This window comes from Magnolia sinica, chromosome 5, assembly GCF_029962835.1.
Source record: "Magnolia sinica isolate HGM2019 chromosome 5, MsV1, whole genome shotgun sequence".
Taxonomy (NCBI): domain Eukaryota; kingdom Viridiplantae; phylum Streptophyta; class Magnoliopsida; order Magnoliales; family Magnoliaceae; genus Magnolia; species Magnolia sinica.
Genome location: NC_080577.1, coordinates 81,842,482 through 81,855,060, shown reverse-complemented (window position 1 = coordinate 81,855,060; position 12,579 = coordinate 81,842,482). Strand labels below are relative to the sequence as shown.

Here is a 12,579-nt window from a genome sequence, read left to right as displayed (position 1 = left end):
AATATATTTCTATGTTCCTAGGTTCATTGTCTTCTTTTTTTCTTTTTCTTTTTTCCTTTTCATAAGATAAGTGAAATGAGAAGTTTTCTATATAATTACCTTTAATAGAGGAACTGGAGGTTTGTCTTCCCTAGGTTGAGGCTACCATTCAAGCAACACCCCTTTTCCCTCTACAGCCTTGCGAATATGTGGGTACATATTCATTGCCATCCTTGAATGGAAATCCCCACCAGCCTTGAAGGCATTCAACATGCTCTGACAGTTTGCAAGATGCATAAAGATCCGAAGCTCCAGCTACAAGATAAAGTTTGTTTCCATAATTAAATCTAATATGGCAATTTTAAAATATGCTAATCACCTCGCTGACTCAGCTAAGTCAGCCTGGTTTGGCTGAGCTCCAAGTACCAACCTGAACTCAAATCTTATATGAAAATGGCCCTGTGTATCAATTTTTATATAATTGGTATGCTTGCAACTGACTCGGCTAAATTGTACTCAGAAATCAGGAAACAAGCTCTGTAATGCCAACTATCACAAAGGATAATAAAGAGCGGAAGCAAATGCTACCAGGGGCTCTGTGTTATCAATAAAATATTTTCTTTGCTCCTCTGATATCTTGATTTTATGAAGGACTGAACCAAAATCTGACAAGAGAAGCATAGTAGTATGAGTAATATCGAGCTTCCATAGAAAAATATGAAGAAAGATACATACATGAGACTTGGAGAAAACAACCATCCCCACCATGTCTCCACCATTAAATATACATATAAATAGACACACAAACACTTAGCATATCCTTACATAAATATTGACTCATACATATAGAGCACATTATCATGGATTGTGGTGGTTGTGCACATTATCATGGATCATCACATTCTGCCTTCATATCAATAGCTTCTCTTATACACAAAAGTTCCACCTGTACAACCTCTTACAAGTTGGAACTAGTTGATACCCATGAGAGAGATTGAGAATAGGTTATGTTATTGAAGCAGGTTGACATTTTTTTTATTCCTAGGCCCTGGAATAGTTGTGGCATAGTGCGATAAATAGGCGCACATTTGAGTTTAGATCACTAGCAGTAGCACTAATCATATGATGCATTTGGATAGCTGAATGGGCCGAATCATATAACAAGTTCAAACCCGCTGAAATGGCCCAAGCACATAAAAGGTTTTACATCACCGAAACAACTCTAATCACATGAAGGGTATGGATCACATAAAACAAGACTAAGCATATGAACTGTTGAGATCACTTGAAATGGTTCAAGCACATCAAAGGTTTGTGCCACTGAAAATGAGCCCAATCATTAGCAAAATTTGAATCATTAATATCTTTTGGTTCAGGCGACATTCACTGATTGATTCGTTAAGTGCATGCCTTAATGAATCATAAATTACCATAGCACCATGCAGCTCGGCATTTGTCATCAACAACCTAGTGCTCAGCCCCTATGCTGTCTGGAAGAATCCATCGGTCTGCAACAAAGAAAAGGACACAACATGCATATCAGTTGAAGAAAGCATTTGATTCATGTAAGAAGTAGGCCCCACCATGAGTATCCTAGTGTAAAAAAACAGACCAACCCCACACTCATCACAAGGAATGAAATTTCAATTTGGTCAATTCTTGGCACACTGAAGATAAGACGTGACTTGATCCTTAGTCCAGCCCTGTTGGGAACCAAAAGGATTTTGAATCCTTTTCAGATACAATTGCAATTAGAAAAGGGAGAAAAAGGCAATGCCCTATAAAAAACAAAACAAAAGACCAATAAAAATAAGGCAAAGTCTTCTTGTCTGATGGCTTTTTGATGAATAATTTTCATTGGGATGTAGGAGTTCCTTGTCCGATTGGAAATAAAGAAACCAGATTTTCAGATGGTCGTCCATCGATGTTTCTTATTTAGACATGCAGATGGTTTTATCTTTTACATGGGTTGCATGCAAATACAGATATGCAATGATACCACTACAACAAAAAGTGGCATAAGTGGCATTTGCGCTGCACGTTTATCGGCGCTAACCAAGACTCAACCACGGATATCGTATCATATTAAAAAAAACAAAAACAAAACTCTCTCACATCTCTCTCTCTCTCGCTCTCGTACCATATTAAAAAAAAAAACTCTCTCACATCTCTCTCTCTCTCTCTCTCTCTCGCTCTCTCTGCAACTCCACGAATCTCATATTTCCTACCCGTCTCTCTCTCTCTCTCTCTCTCTCTCTGCAACTCCACGACTCTCTCCTTCTCTCTCTCCTCTTTCTCTCTCACGGCTGCTTTGGGATCTCTCCGTAGTATCTAGATCTGCCACTCTCTTGTTTCCTAGGGTTTTGGATCTGTTTTCTGCACTCTGCTGCAGTTTGGTCTTCTGCTGTTGGTGATTCTCAGATTCTTAGGTATGATCTATTTTAGAATACTTGATTAGGAATATGTTTTGTTAAATACAAATCCCTAATTAGGGATTTGCGTTGTAGATTCCATTTTTAGGGATTTGCATTGTCGAATCCATTTTTAGGGATTTGCATGGTCGAATCCCTAATTTAGAAGTGCTTATTACATCTGCAGATTCTCGAATCAGAGTTGTTGATGGTGTTGATCTGATTCACAAGTTCAAAGGTATTAGCTAAAACCTTCATATATATATATAGAGATAGGGTCTGCATTTTGGAAGATTAGAATGAGAAAATGATTTTTTTTTTTCATTTGAATTTGCATTCTCCATACGCACACAGCGCCCTACACATCTGCACGTGGGCACATGCATGAGAGGTCCAGATTCTGCATCCAGTGGACCACACTGATTAGATCGTATTCCAGGGCCCACAATTCTACCCTGAAAATTAGGTTGTTCTGCTCCTCAGGCGTGGAAATATAATCAGGGTACTTGATGTTTTCTGGATCTATGATTGTCTCTGTTTTTCCTTTTCATCCCTCTTTTTTATTACTTTTTTATTACGTTGGTTTCTCTGTTCGGACCAGGCAAAGGTAAATTGGCTTTGGGTTTTCTGATTTCTGTACCATTAAAAAGAAAAAAAAGATGCACACATTATGGGTATATTAATGTGTATTTTGTATTGGATTGTACTTGCCTGCAAACAGTACCTTTCAAAATGTAGCATATCACAATATGGTAGCTTGTATTCTATATATTTCATTCATATGCCTGTATCTCACTTTTGCTGTCACCTTTTCTAATTTGGGATCTACCTTAACTGTTGTTTGCAAATTCAAAATGCAAGAGGTACTTCCACAACCAGCTGAAGCTGTCAAAGCTTTCCTGGACCATGTATAGGAAGCAACACAAGGAGGTGATATTCAATTTATTTCTCTAATTTTGCTTGAGATGGGCCTTCTTGCTTTTTGTTGTGCAATTTTGTCAAGTGGTTTTGCCCATTGATTGGGTGGTGGAAATTAAACTTTGATGGTTCCTCAATGAGGCAACCTAGCACAATACTAGATTGGAGTCTTAGTACATGATAGAGGCCAAAATTGAATGTTCTTTTCTGGCCTCTGTTTTTTGGTGATGCTTTGGAAGCATTGTTGAAGTTTTCAGCTTCCAACTGCTTCTGTATTCCCATTGGAATTTCAAACTTTGATCATCAATGTGGGAATTCAAATGTGTCAACTTAGTGAGTTCTAGATTTATGCTCATGACAATCATGTTTATAATAGATTTTAGTCATTTTCACTTTCATGTTTGTGAAGATTCTCAATTTGAATCAGTCACATGCTGTTATAAATTCTTCAATCATTTAGGAACTGCTATAGGATGAGGGTGGCAAAAGACCAGTGCTCTCATTAACCTTGGAGCTTTCTACATTGTGGGAATTCCAACTGTTGTTCTCTTTGCTCGTCTTCCATTTTGGAGGAAAGGTTAGCTTTCATCTTTCATGGCTACACCCTTCTTTTTAAGGTTTGCTAATTCAATAGACAACAGACATTCTAACACATGAGAATGTGGCATACATGTGCTACATCTAGGCTGTGCATCAGGTAGACCACCCCAATATGATCAGCTAGAAGACTTAATAGTCAGGCTCTACAAATATTCAATTCAACTCAGAGACTCATTATAGATATACTCAACCTGAGTTATTCCAGGTAATTTTGTCACCACCCAATCTGAAATGTTCAAATAACTAAATTAGCCTTGTCGGGTAAGTGATAATGAAGAGTGAAAATATAAAGATATCAATCCTTAATGGAATATTAGATTTTCCAGAATACATACCCATAAATCCGTTGAATGTGGCCTGTGCATCTTCTAAGTTGCTGGAGCTTTCATGCGACAATTATCTTGTAAGTTAGCAATGCATTTTGTGTGTGATACGAATGAAGACTGTGTGTGGGAATATAGAAATCCAGTAATATTGTATTCACCTTATCATGACATTTGGATACTGCCAAGCCAATTCTTTTAGTGTAAAAACATCTATCATCTAAACATAATTCAGTTTACTCCAAACAGTTATTTTGCTGAGGTGATATTTGGAATATGAAGAACATAGATTCAAACAGTTTTAATCTAAAGAAGCTATAGTTGGATTTAGATTATTTATGCTAGAAGATGCCCTTGAGGAAGCTTTGGTCTTAAGTAAGAAATAGAGATTTGAAACTGTATGTTTTTAATGAAGAATAAAATCACCTAGACTGAACTTGATGAATTACATCAACTAATCTCAATAGAACCACAAAAATGTCAATTAAAGATGCAAAGTACATCACATAATAAGGGAAATGACATAGTTACATTGAAGTAGCGAAATGACACAATTACATTGAAACAGTAATTCTTTTGCTGAATCTGTATTCTTACAGAAAATGCATGAAGCAACAAATTTTTACAAGATTTGAAAAAATTGAAAGAGAATTTTCATTTAAAGATGCCGAGTACATCAAAGATACAGATAAATTTTAGTATCTTGTGAAAGAGAATTTCAGTTGTAGATTTTTTTCCTCTCTTTAGATGAAATTCAACATGATCTTCCAAATTTCATCTACAAGATTTGAAAAAATTGAAAGAGAATTTTCATTTCTACTATAGCCTGACAAAATTACTATGTTAGTATCTTCTAAAATTTCAGCTGTAGATTTTTTTCCTCTCTTTAGATGAAATTCAACATGATCTTCCAAATTGCATATCTTTGATTCTTAGAACCAATACAAGCAATCTCTTCCTATATAGCTCTACAAAGTAAGTCAGCGGGTTTCTCTCCATTTGTTTGCCAGGTATTATTCATCAATCTCTTCCATAAATAATTGATCTTGCTTAATTTATATTTTTATCGCTTCATTTATGTGTTTTCCTAGAGAGTAGAGGCCCAACTTGTAACTCCTCAGAACCCGCTTTGCCGTAAGATATTACGGTGTATGACGGTTCCCAGCAGGTTAAGTTGCAAGTTATTATATAGAGTTGGTTGAATGTCTTTTATTTTTGTAAATGTTGTTAATAGTTAGTTGGATGATGAATGATACTTGTGATTGTGAATGACAATAAACAACTTATTATATATGGAGCCCCAACATGCCCACAATTTTTGACCTTTACGCTGACTTGCAATTGAATTCGACGTCCCAGATGGATCGTTCATTGATTCCAACCGTGCAACCAGAATGATGAGTATCTTACCTTTATTTATGTATCACGTGATCTTCGTGTTGTACCTTTTATTAACTAGTTAAATGAACATCTCAGGGTGTGTTTGGGTTCTCAAGGTAGACAAAATGCAGTAGCATCAGGACATGGTTTGAATTCTCATTGCTCTTGTTTCTATTATTTCTATATTTTCTTTCTTTCTTGATTTTCGTAGGCATTTTTTTGGTTTTCTCATAAAGTTGCTTTCTATTATGCACAACTCCAGTAATAACTTTGTGCTCGAGCTGGACTTTTCTCCCTTCACTGATTCTCTTTTCCTCAGCCTACTCTGTCAAAATCCATTCACAATGGTGTAGAGTTCCTAAATCAGCACATTTCTTTGAAAATGTTTCATGACAAAGAGAGCTTCTGTTGTTTGTGTTGTTTTCTATGACATATATACAAGGAATAGATTATAAATTGGTAAAATGGGAGCCTTCATATCAAGATTGACACTCTTTATTCATTTGCTAGCCTTTTTTATTATGTTTTCATTTTTATTTTATTTTTTTTGTTTGTTGTTGTTGTCTTAACTCTCTCTTAGTATTGGAAAAAAAATGCATAGGAGTTGTTTGTTAAGACCTCAAAGAAATGTGATTTTGTGGAGAATGGTATGCTTTTAGTTTGGTTCTACTCTCTCTCTAACTTCTTGAAATGCAGAAAAAGCAATGGATGATGATCTGTCTTGGTTGAATGGTTTAAGCCATGAAACCAATGAATGATGTTCAGGAACCCATAAATAGTTGGTTATGGACATTGATTCTGTTTTTCATTGGGCAGGAATACTTGCTAATAATTCAGAGGCTTGAAAGCAAGATCTTGACTTTATGTGTCCCAACCATTGCAGTAATTTGGTGAATTTCTACATTGGAGATAAATTACAAATGTTATCTCTAGCTAACTCCAATTCTAACATGTTTCCAAGTTCAAGTGATTGCATTTATTTCATAATCTTGGAATTAGTTTCTAATACAAGGTGACTGTCCAAACAGAGGACATGCAGTTGGCACAGGCTGCATTTTTGCATTGGCACATGACTATCGGCTCATGGCCTCTAACTATGGTTATATTTTCATGAATGAGGTGATTAAAATCACCAAGGGTGCATTTGGATGTGTAATTGAATTGAATTGCAACAACTATTGAATATGTCCTTTCATGACCAAATTGTAATTACATTTCATGGCCATGCTGAAGTTTGGATTGAATTGCAATTGCTAGTATAATAATTTGTTACTAGTTTCCATTGAACAGATTGTCCCAAGGTTAATCTGTGTATGTTGATTGCTCTCTGGGGACCAAAATGTGTCCAGAAATGGATCCATCCACACATGAGTGAACCATTGTTCTGTCCATTGGATGGTTTACATGTCAAAAATCACTTGCTATATGCGTTCTCAGGTAAACATTTTTTCTCAATATCCCTTACTGAAAATATAAATCTTGAAATTGGATATTGTAATGCTATTTAGTGGCATTTTTGTATGGATGCAAACTTTTTTTCTTCAAAGGGCATAAAGACTTGATTTTGTAGGAAGCCAAATCCTTGGAGAAGGATTCTATTTGTCGCCTTTGGGCATGAGAAATGTGATTCTGTTGAATCCATAAAATTTCTTTAGATATTGGGAAAGAATTGAAAGGAATTCTATGGTGTAGGTACCTATTTATAAAAAAAATTCAAAGCAGTGACAGTTGGGAAGGAATCCATTTGCTTAGAATTTCCAATCGAACCAAGGATAATTTTTTTAGCTTTCATGTAATCTTTCTTATTTTTGACAAAATGATTAACAGATGACATTCTCTTCTATCTGCAACTCATATAGAGCTTTGGAATGATAGACACTAAAGAAACATTCTCTTACTCCCATCTTCCTTTGTAATGCAGGTTAACTCCATTACACAAGTATGCTACTAGGTTCCTTTCGCTAAATTTTTTTTCCTTGATGTTTGAGGGTATACTAAATGAGAAACTTCTTCCAAGCATAGCAAAGCAGCTGGAAACATCTGAACCCCTGTTCTCTATTTGATACTTATCTTCTTTATAAAGTAACTACCTTTTGGAGGCTTTACATCTCAGTCGGCTCTCTATTTGATAATCAACATCGATCAACTTGGTCTCCTCTACAAAATTGTTGTTTGGAGGCTTTACATCTCAGTTGTAATAACAAAGACTGAAGCAGCATTTCGTGCTTGGAGTGTGTTTCCACTCTACTATTTAAACATCTTTTTAGCTATATGTGAAATCTGTCTTATAAGGTTTAACAATCGGTTTTAGTGTATCATATCATTCACCACCAATACCTCATTCTAGCATTATCTTTCAGAGATCCTTCTTGTTCATCACATACTTATTACATTTCCCTATAAATTGAGTAGGCAGTCTGGTAGTTGCCGGGAGTCTTGGTACTTGAACATAAAAGGTTGTGCTTTCATAGCATACATCACTCAGAAAACTGCTCTATTTGATTACAGAGTGTGACGGTACTAGTGAACCCAACGTGGAACCACAGGTTAGATTGGGTTTTACTGCTTCAAATTATGCTTGTATTGATCACTTGTTGTGCTCTTTTCCATTTGTTTTTATTCCTAAACCTCATCTTGCAGTTTTGGAATGGGTTGATGAAGTAGCAAACTGTCCTTACTCTGAAGGCATGGGCTGAATGCATATGATGTAGGGGAACTGATAATAAATGTGAGTCACATTGGAGCTGAAATTCAACCAGCTTCTTAACAGACTGTGAATGGGACACTACGTTTTCTATTGCAATCAGTTGAAGCTATAGGTAGAATTTGTATGTCAGAATCCATGGAAATAGGGGAATTGTTAGGGTAAAATTCAAGTATAACTTACCACCCAAATCAATGGTACTTGTGTAATTTTTGCTTGTATATTTAATTCAAATTTTCACTTTTTCATTGGTTTGTCTAGAGATTCAGTTTTTGAACCTTGTTTCTTTGTCTATGCAGAGAAATAAGGCGTGGGTTTTCATTTACCCCAACAATATATGAGGTAATGCTTCGATCTTTTGGAATGGTTTTCTTTGATTTTTTTTTTTTTTTTTTTTTAAATATTAGAACACCATCAATGTAAGTGTCAGGCCTTGAGTTGTCCATGTCCAAAGAACACCATCAATGTAAGTTTCCCTCTCCTAATTCTGCATAGCCTTGATCTTTTCTACTATCATCAATTTATTGGCAGTTCGAAAGAGTTTGTCAAATGTTTAAATGGAATTGATGCCCTTGTATTGATGTCCTGATATAGTTCGTAACTTGTTAAAAGACATCAGCATATCAACTGACAAAAATGATAATAGTTGGATTTTCCATCAAATATCCTTTTTTCAGGAATCAAAATGCTGTTTTCTTTTTGCTGAATGATCTTTAACAATCCCCAGATATGACCAAACTCTCAAAATTTTTTTCAATTTTAAAATGTGCTGTAGGTCTTGTGTGCTTGCATCCTTTCTCTAGCAATGGGAAGGTGCTGATTTCACACAGCGACATTGACTTATTTAGGGTCCGTTTGGGCAGGGGATTCTGCATAACCAAGATTTAAGTCCGATCCCAATTGTGGCAGGCCCCATGCTCTCCACATAGGCTACAAATAAGATTTGCTGCACTTAAGAGGAGCTTTCCTCTGCAAAAAATATAATTAACGGCGTTTTTGGTTTTTGGAAACTTAATTGTGTTTATATGGGTGAAAGCGTCGATTTATTGCGTTGAAATCTTATGGGGATCCCCTACCCAATTAGAATAGCTTGTTAGAAGCGATGGTCTTTAAATTGGTTAGTGTTGAGAACTGTTGTTGGAATCAGGCCAAAGGGCACAAGTGGAGTAATTAGTCAATCTGGACTGTAGGCGTGACTTATCCATCCAAACAGCACATGAGTCTGTCAACTAGTATTTGTGTTCTGAATTGGTTGATCTGTCCTTTCAGCATTTTTACAGGTTGAGAAGTAGGTTGATCCAAAATTCTGTTGACAGTGTAATCTCTAATTGCTTTATGTTGAAATTTTCAGCATTTTCATATGTATGTTACCCATGTTAAAATCTGAAACTTTCAGATCATATGACTGAATTTTTGAAATTTTATGTTTCAGGGACGATCCTTCACAGAATTTGATAAGATATGTAAGTGCAAGTTTTCCTTCTTGATCCATGTATATCATCACTAACATTGCATCCAGCTGAGCCATATTTTTTTTATAATAACAGCCTGCTCTTTTTGTGAACAAAGAGAGATAATTCAGAATTAGCAGAGACAGATGGGCTGACAAGTTGTTCAATAGAAAATTTGAAAGGTTTGATATTCAAACAAGAAGTGTTGTAGTCCTGGCATGTTGCTGATTGGAAATTTGCAGCTGACCAACTTGTTAGAACAATTCCAGATAAATTAATAGTTCACTGTAAGGAGTAGTTTTCCAAGTTTTCTATCTTTTTTCTTTCTGTTATGTTTGGTATTCTTTTCTCACTGGGAACATTCAGCCTTTTGATGCCACTCGTCCTAGGAGTAGACCATATAGAGGATTTGTTTTAATTTATTTATTTACATTTAAGACCATTTATTGTAATATATATTTTTTTTATTGTGTGGTAATATAAATTTTATTTAATATTCAGTTTTATTTGTATTGCATCATTTTTATGTTTCAAATATTTAAAAAATACAGGTTTTGATTGAATTATATATAATAAAAAAAAAATTACTGGATGCTAGGGCATCTTAAATCCATACAAAGGTTTCTCCCGGCGCTTGTATAGAAATCTTATGGCGCTTTTTCGCAAGAAAAAGTGTCCACAAACCATTTTTAGCGGCGCTCTAAGTGATTTTTAGCGGCGCTTTTTTGCGTCGGAAAAACATACAATTATCGGCGCTCAGAAATGCGCCGACAGAAGTTCCCTAGCGCCGCCAATACTTTTAGCGACATACCCATTTATCGGCGCTTGACTAGCGCCAATAATAGAATCACCGGCGTTTTTGGGAATTATAGCGGCGCTTGTGAGCGCCGCTAAAAGTTGCATTTGTTGTAGTGTACCCATGTTTTTCTTTTGTTGTTTCATTGTGAATTATGGCAAATCGAAATAAGTGTGTGTGCATGTGAATGGCTTGACTAACCCATACAACTATCTTTTCTGTGCTGTCATACACCATAAGGAAATGGGTCAAGATTGTAAGGATGCAAATTAAAGGGGGCATGATCAGGTTGGTGGGACAGTCTCAAGTTCCTTTTACAACCCAACAAATTTAGACCATCCATGGTGTGCAATGGGCGATCACAAGATACAAGTACGGCAATCATGTAATTGTAATTCTGTTTCGGTGGCAGTCTCAACTTTCATGCTGAATGCACTATGACAATTAAAACTAGTTTGAATCAAGTATTGAACCAATTTTCAACAGAGCATATAAACTTCACAGGTACAGCATCTGTTGAGATTGTTAAAATATTGGCAGTTGAGAATCACAACAACAAATTCTAGGACCCTGCTGAAAGTTTTTCAAACTAATCCTATAGCACTGAATTTCTTCATAAAGTAAAAAACATCTATACTACAACCATAACATGAGCATATTTAATAAAAGAAAGAAATAGCAAATCCGTAGCAGTTAACTCACAACTTTAACTGTTTCCAATTGGGGTTCAGCCCATTCATAGGCTTGTGCTGATTTTTCTGATGCCTGAAACAACATTGTGAATTAAACTGATATTCCAATATTGGAACCAGCAGTTCGGAAAACCAACCAGAGAAATTATAACACTTGCCCCATATTCCGATATTGGAATTTCTTGTTGAGCACGTAGTAAATGTGCTTCCTCCATGTTAACCACTATGCGGTATATGGCAGAAATCAGGACTGCAGGGAAGAATATATTTGATATATGATGAAATAAAGAGAGAAACAACTATGAAGAGTAAATCCATACGAGGACAAATTCTTGATGAGAAAGAAAGGCTTTAAAACTAAGAACAAATTTGCACTCAATCATCCATGCCAAATAAATGATGGATAACTCTGTGGTCCATTGATCAAAGGTTAGGATCTTCCAATCATGAATATTTTTTTAGCACTCCCCCGTCAGCTATGGGTCTTATCAGATAAACAGATTGGATTAACAAACCATGGCCCCACATGTAGGGAATCCTGCCCCTCCACGATGTATGTTCACTAATGAGCAGTGTCCTATCATTCTTCCTAAAAATAGTAAATAGATTCTTGATATGGCACATCAATCCTTCTAATCCCCCTATAATTACATTTAAGCCAATTAATACTGTAAAAACTGAAAGTAGATCACCCACTAAAAGAGATCTAACATGCCATGAATATCAACATTCTTTCAAGAAAAATTCTGCATTGGACTATCTCTTAGTGCTGCACCAAGAATCAAACTCACTGGAAAAGGAACTGAAGCATGAAGACTCACTTTCCATGTTGTTCTTGCACAATCTGAGCAGCAGATTTCGTAATTGTGGAACATATTAAAAAAACACCTGTCTGAAAGTTTAGAGTCCATGGTAATCTTGTTTTTTTTTTTTAAGCCATGCTGCCAATCTTGTACTCCTTACTCAATGGAACACTTGCATCCCTGAGATCCAAATAAGAACCACTATGACAACATATTGGATGCATAGACCAGATGAGCAACATAACACATGCATAAAGAAAGAACATTCTTTGGAAAACCCCCTTCTCCAATAATGAGACAAATTGCCGCCTACTTTCCAAGTGCAAATCTTCCCAATTTCATATTCCTAGACAAGTCTGCATCACAGACACAGAGGACCTGAATACAACTTCTGCTTGTCTTATTTATTACTTGTATGCTATATGCATTTACAATAACTGCTTGTTTATCATATACATCATATAATCTGTTTTCCGTCATGTTTTATATTACATTCTCCTACTCCAGTTGTGTGCCATGCAA

At 35.9% G+C, this 12,579-nt stretch overlaps 2 long non-coding RNA genes across 3 annotated transcripts in view; both read right to left on the bottom strand.

Annotated features, from left to right (window-relative positions):
- The window catches only part of LOC131246200 (uncharacterized), a 43,495-nt gene that overhangs the window by 26,314 nt on the left and 4,602 nt on the right, over nucleotides 1–12,579 (bottom strand). Inside the window, exons 2-3 of one of the 2 annotated variants that reach the window (XR_009171242.1) lie at nucleotides 481–644; nucleotides 100–294 (exon numbers count right to left, since the gene is read on the bottom strand). This is a non-coding gene — a long non-coding RNA (uncharacterized LOC131246200). Of the gene's footprint in view, nucleotides 1–99; nucleotides 295–480; nucleotides 817–12,579 lie in introns of those variants that run through there. The other variant, XR_009171243.1, reaches the window with a different exon arrangement.
- Nucleotides 11,219–12,424, bottom strand: LOC131246203 (uncharacterized). Its single transcript, XR_009171245.1, has 2 exons — nucleotides 12,046–12,424; nucleotides 11,219–11,477 (listed from the first exon to the last, which is right to left on the bottom strand). It is a non-coding gene; the product is annotated as an uncharacterized LOC131246203 (long non-coding RNA).